The following is a 14126-nucleotide window of genomic DNA, read 5'->3' as shown; positions in this document are numbered from 1 at the left end:
TAACTGGACAATGATTGATCCCAAATGTAGCTTTGCTGCACTTAAGCAAACTCGGCCTGCTGCAGCAGCTCAGGGGTTTGGAAAGCTAAACATAAGACTGATAGTGTGATTATGCTAGGTATATGCGTGGAAGCTCATTTTGTTTATGCTATGTGGATTTACAGAAGCCAGAACATGGAGGACTGGAACAATATAAATCTTCATTTACTCTCACCATGTGGACTTGCTTTGCTATGATTGTTCTTTTTTCACTTTCCCACAAATGTAGAAATGTTTTAAACATGGGCCAACTCTTTCTATTTGGTCATTCAGTTTCAGAAATTGTATCGGTGTGTTTGTAGATCTTTGTGCTGGTTTTTCCCTTGTTAATTCTTTTTTCGTACTTTGATTTTATTTTGCTTCAAGCTCATGTTTGACTGTATTATTGCTATTGGATGATCTAAAATACAATAAATAAAAGCGAAATAAAATGTTAAGCAACTACAACAGAAGCTGGTTTAATCAGCTTGCTTACTTGCATCTCTGCTGCCCTATTATTAGGCAAAACGAGACAGCTGCCTGGGGCAGCAGATGCTAAGGGGTGGTAAAGTGTTGGAGCACAGAGCTGTGTGTGGCAGGCAAGGGCAGTGGAGGGCACTGTCCCACTGTCAGGGTTGCAGTAAGATTCAGCAGCCTGTCTGATCAGCTTCTGAAAATGGAACGAGGTGATAGGATACCAGTCCGTCCTTCACTAAACTGAAAAATCTCTTGGACCACCCCTGCTGTTATTTAGTAGCATACCCATTACCTAAACACAAATGACCTTACACTGCAAGATTATCTATCCTTCTAAGTCATTCTAGAATGCATCTTTATGCTTTGATTTTCCAGGAATCCTGTGTCAGAGCTTTAGAAATGGACAGAAAATAAATTCATTAAACTAAAAGCATAGTAAAGTATTGGATTCTATTAGTGCATTTCTTCGGGGAACACAGGGATTTCAATCATGGATTCACTCCCAAGCACAATTTCCAGCATTAACATTCCAGGAAATTCAGCTGCTTAATGAAGGCAATTCAGGAAAGCTGGGGTTCCCTAGTTTGCAAAGAAATGGGGACCAGCAGAGAGCACCAGCACCAGGGAATGGTCCTGTTCTTCCTTTTGAATTCTCAGTCAGGATGTTTCTTGAAACTGAGGATTTCTTAACTTGGAAACAGGAAACTCATTCACAAAAACCTAATCAGACATTCTACTGTGTGCTCAATTTTGAGCCAGTCATTCATCCTTTACCATTCAAATACTGGCAAATATACCTCTTGGGAAATCCACAGCTGATAATACTTGAAATGGTAGCTCTGCTTCCTCATTTCCTTCTCTACCATGATGCAAAATATTTCCAAAGCTGCTGCTTCTTCTCCACCCCTATTATGAATCAATTCAGTTCCCTGATGAGTGCAGGACCAGCACTGATTCTGGCAGGGCTCTGAGCAGGATGCTCCAGTATTATCCTTCTGCTGTGTGTCTTGGGTAAATTGGCACTGACTGGGGACTGAGGGACAAGAGAAGCCAAGCGCAGAAGGGACCAGTGCTCACTCACACAGGCCCAACATCAGTACATGGCAAGTGGAGGTGATGTTGGGGTTCAGGAGCCCCACCTCCCCAACTTCTTTCAGCCCAATGCTGGACAGAAGCCGCAGTGGCATCCCTGCTGACTCCCTTATTTTCAGTGCCTCTTGGCCAGGTCCCAACATGTCTACCTCTGCTTCAGCCAGTACTTCTCTTATAGCACTAAGAAATCAGAAACATGTTTGTTTTTCTTTTTTTCTCTTTTTAAAAGAGACCAACAATCAATCACAGTAGCCACACACATCCCTGGAGTTTTTGAACCACAACATTTGCCAGGTACAGATGAGGGAGGGAGATGGGCATAAAGGCAAGTGTATATCTAAACCCTTTTAGCAGGTGCTCCAGCAGCAATCAATTGGCATCCTACATCTGGAGCTGCATCAGAGTACAAAATGGTTGCACACATGTTTTTAGAGAAAATCTCCAAAACTGAATACCATTCAGAGTTAGGGAAGGATCCTCCAGGATGAACACGATTTGGGTTGGGCAAGGGAGTTGCCACAAGGACCTGGGCAACTTCCATCAGTGAAAAGTGCTTCTTGCAAGCATGAGAAAGGATAAAATAAGTCATTCCTAAGACAGAGATATGCTCATAGTTTGGGTGGTGGATTTGAGGCTGTTAAGAGTGAAAATTGGAGTCTAAAATCCCTTATAAGTACATGCGTAAATGAATAAATGTCCAGCTTGCAGCTACATTTGAAGCTGCAAGTGACATCCTGGAACTCTGGGGTCATAGGGAGATGATTTATAGAGACTCAGAGCACTGCCCATCTATCTTAATATTATCTCATTCCATCTTGGGGACAGACACCACATTCTAGTGGCAGATGGAGCAAAAACAGAGGCATATTCAAGTTCTTGCTGCCTCTTTTGGCCAAATACTGGGCAACCACCCAATGTCTGGTTGGGAAAACCCAGAGGGCCAGATTTGGTCCTCAGGCTGTCCAGTGTTTTCTAGGGTTTTGGACAGGAGTCCTTCCCAGTTCTGTCTGGAAATAATTGGGGTTGAACCCAGGACATAATGCCATGAATACAAGCTTTACATGGTTACCATTCGGTAAAGTCTCCTCACACTCAAATCTGTAAGTTATTTGCCCTTAACCAAGATTTATGGAAGTTGATTGTACTACTTAGTGTGAAGAAAAGGCACTCTTCTTTCATAGAATTATACTTTGTTCTTTGCTACCAAAGTAGGGCTTTCCTGTAACTGCAGTGTCACACCCTAATAATCTCTAACTAATGAATCAGAATATAGTTTGCTAGTTAGCTGTGTGCTTTGAATACATATCACTCAGTTAACGCCACCCTCATATCTCCAGTTGGAGAATCTTACAGTCCTAGACTGGAATGCAGAGCTGCCCAGTTGGCCAGTCAAGCCATTGGTAGTACCAGACTAGACTTCTTAAACCTGAAACAGAGAGCTAAACAGTTCTCTCTCTCATATATTTTATGAAAACCAAAATACTGTTATGTGCATCATCAGAAAAGAGGTGAAAAGAGAAAACAGTACATCAGGTTTTGTTCTGTTGTTTTCACCAATTAATCAAGGGCAAAGTTAATCAATGTTTGCTGCTGTGGGAGAATCTGACTATTGACCACTGGCCTTAAAATAGGAAATCATTCTCACTCATAATCATGTAGACCTCCACTTGAAAATCCAACTAAGGATGTGTGTGTGTGTGAATCTGTGTGTGAATCTGTGTGCATAGGGGTGTTCAATGAACAGCAGGTCTGCAAACATTACTCCATGCTACTTATTTATTTCTAGCAGTAAATCCTCAGAGCTTTTGTACTTTCACTTTGTTTGTTGAAATGACACATGCTTGAGGGGCATTGCTTGTTGCTGAAAAACAAACTCAAACAGCACTACAGCCAATTCAATCTGGATAGATTTCAGCCTGCAATAAATCATTAAGTTCTCATAGTGCTGGTCTATAGTCTGAAAATCTCATTTCCATTGTACACATGGCTGAATTTATCCACCCACCTACCCTGTGTTTTTGCAAATTGCCATTGTTGCCTTCTTTTTTGTTCTTTCTGATGGAAAGAAAATTAGAAAGGATTAGTCATCAGTGGAACGTTTTCCAGAAAGTATAAGATTGGTCACTATAAACCAGTGATTCTCAAAAAGTGTCACAAGGAAGCATCCTTTCTCGTCTGTGTTGAAAATCAACCAAAACAAGTAAAGGCACCATCATATACATACCTGGACAGGAAAAAAAGCCCTACAGCTCCAAGCATCCTCCAGCCAGCAATATTGGCTGGAGGATACTGGGTGTTTTAGGATATTTTTCTCTCTGGATATGCATAAAATTGGGCCCTAATTTAACTTACTGGGCTTATAGCTGATTAATGGAGGGCTGCCACAGAGGACGTCTACAGTGTCTATCATGACCTGTTTGTGACTTTCCAGAGATCAGCTTTCCACAGCCCTCTACAACTCCCAGCATTTCAGACCATTGTCTATACTGGGGCTGTTGGGAGCTGAAGTCAAGAACATCTGGAGGAAATCAGAATGGTGAAGGATGGACTAGATGGATCTTGCTTTGCTTCAGCAAAGGAATGATTATACTCCTATGTACCCAGGTTTCAGGGATGGAAAGGCTAATTGGAATACTAGCTGAAATAACAAGACAATGCTGCTGTGAAGTACCATTCTTAGTCTCAAATGAATAGGTGGGAAGGATCTCAAAATTTTAGCTCATGGTTAACACACTCTGGATTGTTTCCCACTGAACTACAGCAAAATCCAAAGAACATATGGGGTTCTGGGTATGCTTCTGAACAGGAAACATAGCAGAAGAAGCAAGTATGGAAGAGGAAGCCTGATTACTTGTTCTCTCCTGAGCAACCAGGAGTTAAATAAGCTGTGGTTGTTGTTGACGTGACTTAACCATCAGTTCAGGTTTGGCTTGGCTTTTTTTTCATCCCCCCACCTCACCTGCAAAACCGGCTTTTTCTAACCTCTTGACTGAGGAAGATGACTGGCGTGCACGTCTTTGGTGTAATACAAGGAACTATAGCAGTATGGATTGTAGAATCTTTATTGTCCATTTGTTTTTAACTTTACTTGAAAATTCTCTATAGAAGGATAAATGGATTCTGGTCAGGAAATCTTTGTTTGTAGGGGAAGCCAAAATAATATTTTGCCCTTGCAATGAAAAGAATTCAGAGTGCGATGGCAAGCTTCAATTTCTTTCTCTAAAATGGCCTTGCAGGCAGCTTCAGACAAAGGCAGTGCAGCTGCTGTTCCATTAATAACAATAATACACACATTATTGCGCTTTCAGCCTGAAGGGTTTAGCACTGCACCAACCCACCTTCTGCTGCAGCGGTACAGAAAAAGCAAAACAAACTCACCTCATTCATTGCTACACAGAATTGTTTCCAGGAATAACTTGCAGCTCTGGAAAAAAAAATCTTTCTGTTTTCAGCCTAGAAACAAAATATCAACTTGACATGCACTGGAACAGAATGGGTAATCTGTTTTGCTCCAACACCCAAGGTAAAGACAGTGTGTACCTGCCATAGACTTGCAGAATTAGAACAGGCTTTCTGAAAAGAATTTCCATTCCTATTTTCAACTTACCTGGCCTTTAAAAAGAGAGCCTTTTCAATATGTCATAGAACCTCAAATAAAACCTGAACCAAAACAAAACTCACATCTCCCGCACTGTAGTTAGGGTACTTTTTTTTCTTTTTTAAGCCCAATTTCAGCAGTGGGCAGGCAACGGGAGCATGCGTGTCTGTGAGTGGGCTTTAGCTATCACAGTCTTCAGGCACTTGGCAGCTTATCTGCTGCTGGCATGCAGCCCTGGTAGGCATGTCCAGGATCAATTTGTCCCTTTGAACAACAGCGATGTCCCAAAGGTTCTGTGAAGGCAGAAACAAAGGCGGGCTGTGAGTTGGCGGCAAAGCAGGTTGTTTGCACACAGAAAGGGTCAGGTGGGATCTGCAGGTGGGGCAAGGGAAGAATCCTGCCTTCCTCTGGTGAGCTGAGCTGCCTGGGCTGCATGCATGGCAGGCAGCCCCCTGTGCTCCTCCATGGCGGCACCCTTCCTGGAATGGAGTGGTTCAAGGCTGAAGGTGGGTGCTTGCCTATTTCAGTGTTTGATTTAAAAGCAGTAAACTACATTTAAAACACCCCCCCAAATATATGGAAATAGTAAACAAATCCAAAATATACAGAAATAGTACAATTACTAGGAGCAGCATAAAAGCAACAAACTCAAGTTTCGATATGTCCCTGTGGGAGTCAGGAAGCCATCCTGCTAAGATAGTGCTAGTATGGCCATGTTTGAGGGGCTCCAAGAGGAGTGCCCTTTATTTTGAAGGGCTTTCCAGTCCAAGTCCACACAGAACCATCAGAAAGAAAGGCAGAGCCCTGCAGTTGCCTAGTGACAGCACTGGGGCAGCAGACTGAGCCAGACACAGCTCACCTACACTGTGGGGAGATATACTTCTGTAGAAACATGCAGCTGATGTGAATTAGCAACTACAATCAGTCCCTTTGCATCCTCTTTTCTGATGATGCATATCCTCTCTTCTGGCCTGGCGATTCACAAAAAGTTGCTCAAACTACTGGGATGGTAGTGTGGGTTCAGGTTAACCTCTTCCCGACTCTGATTGTTTGTATATATGCAGGAGCTACTTGTTTCCATAAAATAGTATTTTAAAGCTGGCTGCTCCATGTCAGCTTTCAGGAGCATAGAAAAACATAAAAAGGAAAGCAGAGGCGGTGGGAGCAGAGGGAACAAGGCCATGCCAGGGGTAAAATTTTTGCATTCCAACAAAGAAGAAAACAAGTATGTGCATATAATTTGCACACACTGTTTTATATCAATAGGTGCACATTGTTTATGCCGTGGTGATTGTATGAACTGGCCTAATAGAATGGCTAATGCTGCGGTTAAAAGATTCCTTGAGAATTCAAAGCTCACATTTCCTGGAGGATATAATTAGCTATAACCTTTTAAAAATATGGAAGTAGCTGAGCAGAGCTTCATTTCATGATGGCTCCAGCTCCCTCAAGGAGCTACATGAATCTATGTGACTGACAAGATGAGTCTGGCCAAAAGGATGCCCCTCAATCACCACGGCAAGACCAGCACTCAGTCTTCTAGAAATATAAGATCCTTGCATCTTGCACTGGCAAGACTCTTGCATCCCTCACATGCTCATTGTGAGGTTTTTGAGAGGTGGGTCCCCCCACCATGACCTGCTTTGAACTTGGTGATAGTGACTGGTGATGTGCATAAATTTAGTGTCCATCAAGGTTGCAGGTGCACCCACCCAGTGCTTTGTAATTGTTCACATGCAGCCAAAAATAAGCATGCCAGCAAGAAGGAGGGCTGGCAAACCTGTGCTAATTACCCTGTAATTACTGCACAGCAATTCAAATTAGGTTCTCTGAAAACAAAAACCCATTGTGGGGAAAGAAAATCCTAAAAGAAGCTTAGACAGCTTTTTCATCCATCACTTAGAGATCCTTGTAATTCTAATACAGTGTGAGTTGAGAAGTTGTGGATTACTTTGAAGAGTACAGCATTGCATGGAACCCACAGGAATGGTTAGGGTGGAATCCGTGGCATGCTCAACGTCACCTTCCATACTGCCGTCCTAGCTACCACTTACTTGCTTGACAGAGAGCCAGTGAGCAAGCAGGCAGTGACATCTACTGCTCCTTCTCGCCACCTCTTTTGCTGGGTCAAAATGGGAAGCAGGTGGCTATACGGCTTGCAGTGATGAAGAGGAGGAGCAACTTGAGTGGAGTCTTGCCAGTGGCCTTTTGCCTGGGTGGGGACACATTGTTTAGGCTGCACAAAATGTGCACATTTTCAAGATCTCCAGATGTATTCATCAGGCAAGGTATAACATGAAGCAGATAGTTGAGGGGAGTAAGTAGAGAGATGCTCACTTGACATTGAGGTCGTGGAGCTGCTTCATACAAGACTGTTAATAAACCTACAGTTTGCTAGGACTGTGCGTTGTCATCATTTTGAAAATGCACCCTCCAATCAACTGCTCAGAGGTTATTGAATAACATATGAACCGGGACACTATGAGTTAATTATTAGTTAAACAACCCACAGTTAACTTAGGAATGCTTAGGTATTCAAAATGGAAATGGCACATACTGTGGCAAACCATGGTTCATTAGCTTACAATTTTACATGAGAATGAGGCCAGCGGTCTGTATGATCACAAAGTTAAGATGACATATGGGAGGACGGGGCTGCAGATACCCCAATAAGGTTCCTATCTAGTAGGAGATGTGATGGTTTCAGACTTCACCTGGAGAAGCTGGGGCAATCCTTTTTTGTTTGTTTGTTTGTTTGGGTATTTCTATCCCATCCATTACGGTTTATCTCTGGATTGCTTGCAATATAAAAGACCTAATAAATACATCATAATAACACACCACTAAGGATAAAAACTTAATCAAAATATTTAAACTTTAAAATTTTGGGTAAATAAAAAGGTCTTGACCTGATGCCGAAAAGCATATAAAGTTGGTGCCAGGCGAAACTCTCTGGGGAGCACATTCCATATAGTTTATGGAAGCTAGTAGCTGGTGGGATGAATCTTGACAGAATAAAGCCCCAGCTTCAGGTGATAATAAAATCCTCTTTCCCCAGTGTCTAATTTTTCTCCAATCTGCCCTCCCCTAACAACCCACTGGGCTGTGAGGAAGACTAGGCAAGACTTTGAATGGGCTCTCAGAAAGGGATAGAAAAGGGTGTAGCAGGCAGAGAGAGAGAGAGAGAGAGAGAGAGAGAGAGAGAGAGAGAGAGAGAGAGCTCCCCACTCACTGTCAGTTTCAGCCCCTACCCTTCACCAGCATGCCATGCCCCAACAAATTACCCCCAAGGGAATTAAGTCCCCCAGACAAATTACCTTCCAGTGGGATGCAGCCCAGCCTTGCTATACCTGCTTTACACTAAAGCCCTCTAAACTAGTAGCCATCACTACATTTTGAGCCTAAGCACAATAACCTGTGTAATCAAATTTCAAAATGGGAAGGGGGGAAACTGCTTTAAAATCCTGTCTCTTTGGTTCAGAGAACTGGCAAATCTGCATGATTATTCAGGCATGAAATTAAATCTGTGGAGGTGTTCTCATGTTTCTGTGTCTTGGATTGTAAGGTGATGAATGATAAGTGATGCTTCCCAAGGGCAGACAAATGATGCTTTGCTCAAAAAAGAGTGGTGCTTAATAACTGAAATGTCAAAAATGTGAAGGATGCTTATGTGAATCATTGTTCTGTGTTACCTGCTAGTCCTCTGAAATAATTGCACAAGATTGGAGTGGGTAAAAACTTTGGATCAGCATGTGGCTTTCACCTTAAGAATGATGCTGGACTGTCCAAGGATGGCATTAAGATTTGTGGAATAGAAAACACCAGAGTAAGAAGAACAAGGGAATGATGCAGGTGCTTTCAGGTATGAACTAGACTCTAGAAGAAAATATTTTTTGTGTTGGAGGGAACAATAAATAGCACGCTAATTAATGCATTTGAAGAAGAAAAATAGCAACTGTGTAAAAAGTCTTACAATGTTATATGTATGTAGGTAGTTATATATGGTGCTCCTCTACAGTTCATGCATGTTGAACTGACATTTTAGCTGGTTGCTGTTGATGAGGTGTCTGAATTTGACTCTCTAAAACCTTTGTTAAAAAAAAACAAACCCAGAAGCAAAACCATGCATTGTGAATGAGCCAGACTAGATCATTGTCTTATATTCTATACTGCAGAGGTATGTGGGCCATTTTGGTATCTGAGAAAGTGTCATGGGCAGCACCACACAATGGCTGCTATGGGAGACATGACAAAGAACTAGTAACCTGCTTGGACAGTAGAGATGGGGTCAACAGCAACCTGTTTCACAGCATTCCCAGCTTTTGCAGGAAGGAAAAAGTAGTAAGGGCAGGCCATCTTGGCTGGCTAGCCCTGCCCAGATGGCCAGGAGGCATTGATGCCCACAGTCACTCTGCTTTCTACCCTTAAGATAGAAAAAAATTGTTTCCTGCTTTCTGTCAGTAAAGGACTTTGGAAATAATTGTTCTGCATCATGAGTTAATTTCTGGACAACTCAATGTTTGTTATGATCCTGTCCTGTTTCACTCTCCTGTTCTCTTCTTGCTCCAGCCTTCTGACATTTCAATGCATTTCACTATGCAAATAGTTTATTTTTGTTTTCAAATTCCAGCTCTCCTGAGGGGCAAAAAGAGGCCAGTACTGTCAAGCACATGGCACTTGCCTGTAGCAGCAGCTGATAACAGGTGCATATCTTTGCAGCTGAGGAGAGTCAGTCATGCTTTGTTGGTGAGAACAATTTTAAATGTAACTTGGTTTTCACCTCTTTAGCCTACTGATGAATGTTAGAGCAGAGAATTCTTCACAGGATTGCTGATCACCCTGAAAAAGCCCTTTAGCACAGGAAATCCATTTCCCCACTCTGTTAAACATGCAGATATTGGCTCAGTATGGTTAGCAAGTCAAAGTTGTTATGCATTTTTGACACTTAGTTCTAATGACATTTACTCAAATAGTATTGCACTTTTTAAAGAAATCATAAATATAGACAACAGAAATTAGGACTTGCATGAGAGACTCAACAGGTTATAAGGCAGCCACAAGGGTTACTCAGTCTGTTCTCTGTACCTCTGTGATGTTTTTATGCAGTGTTTAACCTGATGCTGTAGCAAGACTGCTTTTTCCATTTTCTTTGCAGGGTTATGGTATCCCTTCACATATGAGGTGAGGGGGGGGGTCCTCTGTACATTTCTATATGCTCCTTTATGTTCTTTTGCACAACACAAGATATAATGCTGATAGAGTACAATTGCAAATTTGCTCTAGGATTCTGTAGGGAATAATGGTGGCAAGAAAATACTTCATTTTTCTCACTCTAAAAACACAATAAATATGGACATAAAACACAACATGGGAAAGGCCCTGGAGGATGCCAGTGTCATATAAAAGACCCACAAACTTCTGTGAGTGAGGGATCACAAGCCCAGAACAAATGCTTCATGTGAAAAAGGCCAATATCTTTTAGAAACTGATGTGTATTAGTTCCATTTTCTTTCTGAAGAACTGGGTGAGGCCTGTCTCCTACAGTCTTTGTGTAGGACTTGAAGTGGCCAAAGAATCATACCCTGCTTAAGGGTGGACTGCAAGTTGAACAGGGAAGATCAACCCCTTATTAACCATGCCGAAACAGCATGGGCATTGCACATATAACTGTAGGACAGCAGTCTGCAATCTGACACCCTCCAGATGTTGTGGACTAAAACTCCCATCATTTATCATGCTGGCTAGGAATGATGAGGATTGAGCTGGAGGTTGTATTTTAACACATCTGGGGAGCACCAGCTTGGGAATGCTGTCACCAATAATTATTTCCTTTTTTAGGGTTGACTACTGCCCCTAAGAGCTGGATTAGATGATAGGACAGCAATCTAACCCAACTCATAGAGAGAAGTAATCACCCAGTGAGCATGCCCTCTCTGCTCTGCCATCCCTAGAGGTACATGCAGAGATAGAACATGTGTACCTCACTTAGATGACTCAGTGTCCACAGGCAAAATCACACGGTAGCTTTCTGATTAAATAGGGTAATCACTAGTGATTTTCACATGCACACTTAGAACTACACATGAATTGGCGTGTGTACATTCCTTCCGCATATACACATGCAGTGTTAGAGCACTAGGCAGCTGAGGAAGGAACTGCACACAGACTGTTCCTCACAGTGCATTGCTCCAGATCTTGGACAATATATAGTCCAAGGCAGCAGATATATTTTGCCCCTTGCTCTGAGGAACCATCTATACTAGGCATTTTTATGGGACCTTTAATGCCTGACTCACAAATATGTCATAGTATGCTCACCCCAATCTGGTCTCCTCATGTTATTTCTGCCAATATATTGTGGATTTCTTCAGATTAGTTATATCACAGCTTTTCTACACATTGTGGATTTCTCCCTGTGTATAAATCCATATGTAATACAGCTATGGGGAATTATGGATGTCCCAAGTATCTTATGGTAATTTAGCGAGTGGCTGCAACTCAGATCTTCCACGCACTCAGCTTCTTTCTCTCTGACTTGCCCCTTCCTGTCTCCTTTCCTTTGAAAAACAAGACCTATGGTGTCTTCTCATGCCTTCCTGATTGTCTCCTTGGACCTCTTGCTAAAAGAACAACAAGCTGAAATGCAAGCCTACTCCACAGTAAACCAAATTAGCTTTAATGGCTTTACAATTAAAGCACATTGACTTCAATGGAACACATTCAAGGGAAAGTTGGTGCAGGCAGAGGCTGCACTTGGAGGTGGTGGAAATAGGGATACTGCTGGTCCCACTTGGTTCACCCCCTTGGCAGCAGCACCATTTCTCTTTCTCCCTGGTTTCCTGTGAGGGAGCAGGATTCCCCCCCCCCCATTTTTTAAAATCCCTGCACTTCTGCTCCTTTGTTTGTTTGCCATAAAACAAAGAGGGGTTAGCAACCTTAAAGGACTCTTTCCCTTCACCCAGCCACTTTCCAACCTCTGACTTCTTCCCCAGTTGCATTTGTGTGCAGTCCCAAGGTCAAGTTTTTCAATTTTATGTAATGCTAATATGTCCCACAACCAGTGCTTTTTTTGTAAAAAAAAAAAAAAAAAAAAGGTGCCAGAACTCACGTCGCCGGCAGTAAGCGCGCGACCACACACACCAATCCCAAGCCAAGCGAGAGCAGTGTTAATGATGTTTGCTGCTGATCTGCTACAGTTCAAAATCACTTTGTAAAATCCATTGGAAAAAAAGGTGCTGGTGCGTTCTATGACAAAAAAAACTCCTGCCCACAACTGGCATAAATGAAATTTGCCTAAATAGCAGGACTGCATTTCCTTATAGTGTAACTATGTTTTCTTTGCATAAAAATCATTCAATGGTGAGTTGAGCCTGTGAGTTTGTGCTGGACTTGTTTAACACTCTATATTGTCTGTAACATTTTTGATCTGGTTATTGCTACAATTTTAACATTTAACTGATTTAATTAGATTTTTAACTTTTGTATATTTTAATCTTTTAATTGTATAATTTTATAATGCTGTGAGTGGCAAGAGAAAAAAATCAGAAAGAGTCTGCTGAAGGTGTACAAGCAAAAGAATGCTTACAGGCTGTTCCGACATACCAACATACAGGAAATATATGCAGCATGAAGGTAACCCCCAAAGGGACTACCAAGCTGGAGTCTTTAGAAGAAACTTTTATAACCAACCAATGACATACACAGTTTGGAGGAGGGGTGGGGGATCGGGTGGGGGATCAGGGAGACAGTTTGCTATAGGCACAATAGCGTAAAGCAATAGGGTTGAACACAATTCAAAAAGAAGAACCTTCAGGACTGGCAAACATTAACAGGTCCAAGGCATACCTGGGAAGTAAGACTTCTCACATGGATTACTGATAAGATCAGGAATCCCATCTTAACAATAAAACTGTTCTTAAAACTGTTCTTAAAGTGTCAGGATTTTAGCAGCCATATCATGGCAAAGCCGTTGCACATTTTGTCTTGACATGAGCCACCTTGAGTCCCAGAGACTGGGAATAGGTGGGATATAACAAAACATCAACATCATCATCACCACCACAATTGTACATTGTCCAGACATCTAGGTAATTGTGTGGCTAACAAATGTTGTTGTTAGTTGCAAAATCATGCCTGACCCATGACATAGCAACATAGAAACAGAGCGAGTCAGAAGGGGTCTCCCGGGCCATCTAGTCTGACCTCTGGCTCCAGCCGGCTCCGCTCATGACATGCCCACCATGTGCACGTCCAGCCTATCCTTGAACACCCGCACTGATGGGGCCTCAATGACATCTCATGGAAGCCCATTCCACACCCTCGGGGTCCTGACTGTCAGGAAGTGCTTCCTGGCATCCAGATGGAACCTTGGCTCCCTGAGCTTTGCTCCGTTGGAGCGCGTCCTGCCTTCCTCTGCAGGGGAGAACAGGTCTCTACCCATTTCCATGTGACATCCCCTCACATACCTGTATGTCGCCAACAGATCCCCTCTGAGTCTCCTCTTCTCCAGGCTGAAGAGACCCAGTTCCCTCAGCATCGCCTCATACCCCATCCCCTGCAAACTGGCCACCAACCTTGTGGCCCTACGCTGCACTGACTCTATCCTGGCTATATCCTTCCTGTAATGAGGGGCCCAAAACTGAGCACAATACTCCAGCTGCAGGCGCACCAGAGTCGTATAGAGTGGTAGTAATACCTCTCTTGATCTAGAAGCCACACTTCTGGCTATGCAACCAAGGGTGGCATTCGCCCTCTTGACCACCGCATCACACTGTTGACTCATGTTTAGCCTGCAGGCAACCAGTACCCCGAGGTCCCTTTCACAAGTGCTGCTCTCCAGCCACTTGTCACCTAACCTGTACTTATGACACCTATTCCTATGCCCCAAGTGCAAGACCTTGCACTTATCCACATTGAACGCCATCCTGTTGTCTCCTGCCCA

At 42.8% G+C, this 14126-nt stretch overlaps 1 long non-coding RNA gene across 1 annotated transcript; it reads right to left on the bottom strand.

The window, feature by feature from the left end:
• Positions 1 to 3507: 3507 nt before the first annotated feature.
• On the bottom strand, positions 3508 to 5588 carry LOC123020482. Its single transcript, XR_006414119.1, has 3 exons — positions 5195 to 5588; positions 4966 to 5011; positions 3508 to 3642 (listed from the first exon to the last, which is right to left on the bottom strand). It is a non-coding gene; the product is annotated as an uncharacterized LOC123020482 (long non-coding RNA).
• Between the last annotated feature and the right edge of the window lie 8538 nt (positions 5589 to 14126).

This window comes from Varanus komodoensis, unplaced genomic scaffold (assembly GCF_004798865.1).
Source record: "Varanus komodoensis strain SLA01 unplaced genomic scaffold, ASM479886v1 scaffold14_1, whole genome shotgun sequence".
In the NCBI taxonomy this organism is placed as follows: domain Eukaryota; kingdom Metazoa; phylum Chordata; class Lepidosauria; order Squamata; family Varanidae; genus Varanus; species Varanus komodoensis.
Note: the sequence above shows the minus strand (reverse complement) of the source record. Positions and strands in the feature narration are given on the sequence as shown.